This window comes from Haemaphysalis longicornis, unplaced genomic scaffold (assembly GCF_048455015.1).
Source record: "Haemaphysalis longicornis isolate Haplotype H1 unplaced genomic scaffold, Haemaphysalis longicornis Haplotype H1 scaffold_12, whole genome shotgun sequence".
Lineage (NCBI taxonomy): Eukaryota > Metazoa > Arthropoda > Arachnida > Ixodida > Ixodidae > Haemaphysalis > Haemaphysalis longicornis.
The window spans coordinates 86,063,004-86,070,202 of record NW_027526225.1 but is presented as its reverse complement, the minus strand read 5'-3'; the positions used below and the strand labels follow the sequence as shown (position 1 = coordinate 86,070,202).

Sequence of the window (7,199 nt, the reverse complement as noted above, 5' to 3'; positions counted from 1 at the left end):
CGGCTGCTTGTCCTCTTTGAGACGCGTGTTTCTTTTGCCTTACCGAATTTGTAAGCCTGTTTGTTCTAAAGCAGTCAACTCACTGTTAGTGAGAGAACCGACGTCGCATTCGCCATCAGCGTCGTCGCTAAGGATCCTGGTGTTCGGTGAAGGTCGTTCTGTTGGTTATCAGCGTCATCGCGACCTGAACAAGTGCTGTCTATCACCCAGGTCTCAAGCTTTAGGCACACTGCAAGAAATTCACGCGACCCGTGTGCTTGCTCCTACGGCTCTTGTTGCACTATAGACTGTGGAGACGTGACTTTGAGATCGCAAGTATGGCCATGCCTCGTTCGAATGCCGCAGGCGTCAACGCTACTGGCTCCGTCCGTGGCGGCGGCAGCGTCATCGAAGTTGCGAATGAGACGCGCGGTATACGCGATGTCTGGGCCTTCAACCTCGACCAAGAACTGCGCACCATCGGCCGTGTCGTCCAGCGGTACAAGTTTGTGGCCATGGACACGGAGTTTCCCGGTGTGGCGTTCAAAGTCATAGGCGACTTCCACAACCGAGTAGAGCACCACTACCAGAACCTCCGATCCAATGTGAACGCCCTCAATATAATCCAGATAGGCTTCACCTTCATGGACGAGGCAGGCAACAAGCCCCCGAACATATCCACCTGGCAGTTGAACTTCAAGTTCAGCCTTACGACGGACATGTACGTCCAAGACTCCATCGACCTTCTCATCAACTCTGGCATTCAATTCGAGAGGCACGAAAAAGACGGCATCGACCCGATCAAGTTTGCTCAGCTGTTCACAGTCTCCGGTGTGGTACTCTCGGATAAAGTGAAGCTGATCTGCTTTCACGGCGCCTACGACATGGCCTACCTCCTGAAGGTGCTTACCAACCAGCCACTGCCGCCAGAAAAGTCTGAGTTCATCGAGCTCACCAAGATGTACTTTCCGGTCGTTTACGATGTCAAGTATATCGTGCAGACTTGCACGAACCTCACTGGAGGCCTGAAGACGCTGGCCGACAAGCTGGGGCTGGAAGAGGTTGGGAGGCGACACCAGGCAGGAAGCGACAGCCTTCTGACCGGGGAAGTGTTCTTCAAGATACGAGAAATCTTTTTTGAAGGAGAAATCACGAATCCCTACCTCTGCGGGCCTCTGGTTGGTCTGGGTGCTTGGTAATCGTCGGCTCGCACTTCGAGAAAAAAACTCCAAGCACGCCAGCTGCTTCAAGCGCCGCGCTGCTCCCCGAGCCCTCATCGTTGTCTTTCAAGTCGCTATCTCTCATCCTGCGTTTGGCAGTAGCACTTGAACCGCCATCGCGTCTCATCACCATTGAGCTTAGAAGTCCACGTTTACTGGCCGTGTTGCGTTGGTTCTGGTGTGTGATCAGTGTTTCACATGTTATGCTCCTTCTGTTGTTAGATATCACCTCTTCGTCCCCTTTTCGTCTGTGTCTAATTCGCCAGTTGTGTTGCCTTACCGTTTCTCTGCCGTTTTCTTTAAGCGGTGCCTTTTTGTCTTTATATTTACTGCCACTTGACGTTTTCGCGGATATTCCATGGCACTCTGTTTCCGAATTTTCCCACGCTAAAAGAGTATGCACCCAAGCTTGTGTTCTGAGAGGAAGAAATAAAAAAAAGGTTATTTCTCTATGAGGAATGCTTGTTTCTCAAACGTGTGTCTTTGTGGAGCTGTAATTTGTAGCGCCAGGCGCCTAGTAACGTGGTTTGTGCCCACGAGGTCGCGAAGTAATGGGCACTTAAACCGTGTGTGGGCGTGCGCGCGTGTGTAGGCGCTGGTTCATGCATGCGTAATAGGTGACCGGTAAAAAGCGCAAAGGCTCATGGGTGCATTGTTTCCTCCCGCGGAGTGCCGCCACTTTCGGTTCGGGAGCTCTCCTGGCCTCCCGTAGGCCGTCGGCTTTCACGCGCGTCTGTGCTTGTTGTTTATCTGTTTCCACAGGGGAAAAAAACGCTCATGCATCGGGAATTCCTTAAATAACAACGATTGACCCTAGTAGGGGTTTATCTGACAGGTAAGCACCCCGTGACAAATAAACAACACGCACACACGCGCCTGACAGCCGCCGGCGCACGCAGGCGTACGGGAGGGCAGGAGAGATCTCGAACCGGAAGTGGCGGTAGCAGATGACGTACCCAGGAGCCTTTGCGCTTTTTACCAGTCAACTATTGAGCAAGTGACAGAGTGATTTGCATGCTTGTCACGCGGTGTGCTTGCGAGCTCGAGGTGTGGCCCCTCAAGGGCCACCACTGAAGAGCGTTCTCTTGCGAACTGCGACGCGTGCCCGATGAAGTCCGGAAAATAGACAAAAAGAATATATTACGCACATGCGCAGTAAGAGCGGAATAAAGAGCACGGTAAGTTGTGGTCCCACACTTTTTGTCTGTTTCAGCACGTACAGGTTCGCCCAGATCGAAGTAAACAGAGCACGGTACCGGTGGCCTAAATGTCTCGAATGCAGCGCCACCGTACAGGTTGAGGACACCCTTTTAACGGTCCCGTGCCGTTAAGGGCACCATTTTTGGTCAAAGTGCTCAACGCATAGCGTTAATATAATACGCTCCAGGGGTCCGCCGCATGTCTTACTCATTCGAGTCCGCTTCTGGTGTGGTATTCTCGCGTAAGCAGTACTTTCAAGGTGCGCCCGTGTGTGTAGATTTAGGCATATGTTAAAGGTCAAAATTAATCCAGAGCCTTTCTCTACGGCGCGACTTATCGCCTGTGTGTAGCGTCGGCACGTTAAACCTAATCATCGATCGAGTACTTTCAAGGTGTACTAAGCTGCAGTTAGCAGTAACAACTAGCCAGGGCGACATGCTGTTGCATTGCGGTGTGCAGCGGCTCGACATCGAAACAACTGAGTTATTTTAACTGCCCACAAGACCCAGCAACGCGAAATAAAAGGAAGATGGGAACTATCGTGGCACGACACGAAGCGCCTGCTTAGCGAAGGAAGACAGCCGCGATGTAGGTGACGAAAGAATGTCCTTCATTGCACTGGCCGATAATCACACTTCCGAACATCAAGTGTCTTCCTGCTTGGCGGACGCATTTGGCGCCCGCATTATGTTGTGGCGTTTAACGCCGAACACCGTCAAGCAGAAACAACACAGAAGCTTCGCGCGCGTAAACCGCATTGCACCTAAAAGTAAAATTCACGGTCCTGCTACGGCGGCGACCGAGTGACGAAAAATGGCGGCGCCAACGTACACGTGTTTCCACCCTGGGCGGTGGAAGGACGTAACATAGAGGCACCCTGGAACGAATTATAAGGCCCTCAAGTTGCAGGAGCCGCCTGCCGGCGATTGTCTGCGTGAGAACTGAGTGAAAGGTTGAGCGACTTTTTCGGGAAGTCATTGAAGACTGCCGCGTATTTGCATGACTCTGGCAAGTCTACTTATCTTGCTGTACATGTGCATGAAGAACCTGTAAATAATATTTTTTTGAACACTTCTACTTTTCTCAGTAGCCGAATGTTATGCGGTACATTTCGTGTCCGTTTTCGGAGCGTCCATTCTGAGTGAGTCCTAACTGGCTGAAAGCTCGCGACCCGGATGTGACGCAAAGAAGCAAGATGGGGCTTCTGTTAATGCCACCTCGCAAATGCCACACAGTACTAATGCTGCCGGTTTGGGTTCGAGCCCCAGCCGGTCTCTCTCTTAGTTTCTTTTTTTTTTTTCATCGGTTATTTTTTCCCCCCTAAATTTAATTTCCTGTTCTAAACTCAAATATGCGCGTCGTTTTTGTTATTAATGGTCATTTGGCATGTTTTAGATAGCTTCAGGTTTGGGCGCAGCAGCCAATGACCATATTACCGTTCTCCATCACGCGAACGGATATGTCACGTGGCTTCTCTGTGCAGAGAAGCGTTTAGAAATACGCATCCAGTAACGCTCCACCGGCATGCCTGGGTACCTACCAAGCTCGACCACGGGCGCTGCTCCGGAACCCGTCTGCGTGACGACTTCATAGCATAGTCATCATCGCCGTCGTCAACAGCAGTCTTTGCGCTCAGTTTACGTTTGATGCTTGCCCGCACCAGTGCGCGTAACGATTTACAATAAAATACTCGGAGTCGATTGATTGATTTGATTGATTGTAGGGTTTAAGGCGCCGACGCAACGCAGGCGATGAGGCGCGCCGTAGTGGAGGGCTCCGGATTAATTTTGACCACCTGGGGATCTTTAACGTGCGCCGAAATCTCGTACACACGGGCGTTTTTGCTTTTCGCCTCCATCAGAAAAGCGGCCGCCGCGGCCAGGAATCGAACCCGCGACCTCGTGCTCAGCAGCGAAACGCCTTAGCCACTGAGCCACCGCGGCGGGTAATACTCGGAGTCGAGTAAACACGCCCAAGGCGGGACTTGAAGTACGTTTCTTTGTTTCTTACCACTTCAGGGAAGCATATTCCTGGCTTCGTATCATCCCCTGCGTAGCCGACCTCGCACGATGCGCTAAGAGTCACAGCCATGAATATTCCACGTAGCATTGCTCCGAATCTACGGGGCGTCGGCTTATGTATCCAGCAATCTTTCAAATAACGAGGCGAAGTCAGCTGCTGGATAGCCACGGCCGAGAAAGGGTGAGACTGAAACAAATTTGAGCCCTTCCTTTAGTAGATCATGATAACAAAACAGCGCAACTTGTAGCGCAGACAGAAAGGAAAAAAAAAAAAAAAAAAAAACAGGACGAGCGCTGAAACTACATGTTCCGGCTATATTCACCTCTTTCACTTATGGAAGCCCAAATTCTGCGAATCTCGTAAATGCGAGGTGGCACTGACAAAATTTTGATGCAGAATTCCCCCTTTAAATTTTTATCTACACAAATTTGGTCAGATTATATATCTCCCCAATGTCCTTTCTGCAAGGCTCCGGAAACTACAGTACCTTCTTCTAAATTGCCGCAGCTTTTCCTCGATGCGACGCACGCACCTTGAATGCACATTTAATCGGCTTAATCTCCCGTTATCTTCCACCATCTTTCTTTCCCTGGGTGCTTCGGTACTACAAGTTTGCCACAGAGACGTTGTGCTCGCCTTTGATTGATTGATTGTGGGGTTTAACATGCCGACGCAACGCAGGCGATGAGGCGCGCCGTAGTGGAGGGCTCCGGATTAATTTTGACCACCTGGGGATCTTTAACGTGCGCCGAAATCTCGTACACACGGGCGTTTTTGCCTTTCGCCTCCATCAGAAAAGCGGCCGCCGCAGCCGGGAATCGAACCCGCGACCTCGTGCTCAGCAGCGTAACGCCTTAATGTGCTCGCCTTTCGCTCGTTTGTTGCGGCGACAGGCCAGCTGCCCTGCTGGACAGCTATTTCTTCATTGATGATTTTTTTTTTCTGACTTTTCTGTTATATCCCAAGATTTCTTTTTTGTTGTCTCAATCTCTTTCTCTTGCTTTATACTTCTTTTTCTCTAAAATAAACCGGGTCACAGCCTAATCGTTACAGGCAGCTTCTTGGCCAATCCCCCGCGTGGGTATGCGCCATGATCCAAGGGTCCACCCAACCAACCTACCAACCACACTGAGAAGAGTTCGCTGTACTTGAAATGAATTCTGGAAGTAGGGACGAAAACAGGATGGCAACAGGAAGAAAACAGGAGTACAGGAAAGAAGAAAACAAGACAGAGCTCGTCCTTTTTTCGCCTTTGCTGTCTGCGTTACAAGATGCGCTGTTTTGCAACCATGATCGACATTCACCGACTCGCCCAACCATGGGGCGTAGCCAGAAGGTCCCCCGCAATTTTCTGAGCGCCGTATCTGCCCCTCCCCTTTTCTTCGGCCTTGTTTTCTCCCACGCTACTTTTCACCGCATCAATACAATAGAGTGCAAAAACAAAAATAAGAAGAGAGCTGGTTTGCTGAGAAAAATGGTTCTTCGGAGTCCTGTACGTACCTGTATGCGATATTGCAGTCAACGAAACAACCAACCTCAGTCATTGCTAAAGCATGAAAATGAATGCCGTTCTGGCGCAGGATCTTTTCCTTTTTTTTTTTTTTCCGGTGACGTGTAACATCCCCCGAAAATTATTTCTGGCTACCACTACGTCCAACTGTGCATACTTCTTTTTGTCGACTCTGACAGAAGGCATTACGATTCCCGGCGACAGTTTGCTGGCATAGTTGTACAGGGGGGATTAAAAGAAATACGAACAACGGAGCACACAGCCTCCAACGCATGCCACGCCGTCCGGCTGCACTGTCAGTAAACTGCGCTCATGCGTAGTTCTTTTAGGCCGTTTGAGAGTTTCGCCTACTGTTAGGAAAAATGCTTGATAAAGAATCGACGCGGGTCATTTATACTGAGGCGTCTTATTATGCTTTGTCGCCACTGAGTGTCCTGTTATCCACTACATTCGGGAGCCAAGCGCGCAGCAGGCTGATTGCAGCTTGCAGCTAGCATGATGCCCTTCAACGGTCATCCTGCTCACAGGCGACGCCGCGTAAAAAGGCGCACTTCAAAATAAACGACCGTCGTCGCTTCTTGATCAAGCATCTCTACCATAAATGTAGGCCACTCTCTCAAACGCGCATGCGCGCAGTTTACTGACTGCAGCCAGATGGTGCAGCATGCGTCGGACGCTGTGCGTTCCGTTGTTCGCATTTCTTTTAATACCCCCTGTACTGCAAAGCGAAAGACGCTCGCCTGCTGCAAGGCTGGAGCGGAGTGGCAGAGTGTGTGTTTTGCGCGGACGGCATATCGTCATATATCGTGATTAAGCCTTGTTTGAGACTGGTAGCATGTGAGCATGCGCAACCCCGGTAAGGCGATTTCAATCTCTCTTTTCGCTTTGCTTTTCACCTTGGCTTCGGCACCTGCTTGCGCAGTGGGAGGGAGAGGAGGAATAGCTTTATTGTCCCGGGGACATGGATGCCCTGGCGGGGAAGGCGGAAGACGCGGAGGGAGGGAATAATCGAATAGGTATCAATGCTCAAGGTTCAATCACTGGATTTTGTGGAGAGCGTTTCAAAGCTTGTGGTTCCGTGACGATAGTTCGTCGCTTTCGTGCACGAAGTAAAAAACTGAAATACCAGAAACATCTGAACTACGTCAACAAATAAAGTAGCAGCAACATCGAGAGTACGTCTTTGACATTGTAAGGTCCGAATATAAAGTACCAGCAACATATTCTTAACATCGAAAACTTTTGATAAAAATATTGCATGTACTTCG

At 50.2% G+C, this 7,199-nt stretch overlaps 1 pseudogene; it reads left to right on the top strand.

Annotated features, from left to right (window-relative positions):
• The first annotated feature begins 317 nt into the window (after nt 1–317).
• LOC144162052 (CCR4-NOT transcription complex subunit 7 pseudogene) lies at nt 318–1,283 on the top strand (annotated as a pseudogene).
• The last annotated feature ends 5,916 nt before the right edge of the window (nt 1,284–7,199 follow it).